Raw genomic sequence first — 242 nt, forward strand, 5'->3', positions numbered from 1 at the left:
GGTGTGCAAGCGAAATCAGCAGCAAACAGCCTGCCGATGTGGCGGGTCTGAGGCCAGCACACCTGCCACCTGCAGGCGTGCAGGTGTCCAAGTCAGGACCAGGTCTGGTGGTGACAGCTGGGGTCAGGCACAGCCCACTGGTGGGGCAGTCTGGGTGGATGTTATCGGGAGGTCAGGCTCCAGATGGACAGAGTTTGCAGGCAGGCACGGGCAGGGCTGTGATGGAGCTGGGGACAAGCATT

This window comes from Buceros rhinoceros, unplaced genomic scaffold (genome assembly GCF_000710305.1).
Source record: "Buceros rhinoceros silvestris isolate BGI_N320 unplaced genomic scaffold, ASM71030v1 scaffold24727, whole genome shotgun sequence".
Lineage (NCBI taxonomy): Eukaryota > Metazoa > Chordata > Aves > Bucerotiformes > Bucerotidae > Buceros > Buceros rhinoceros.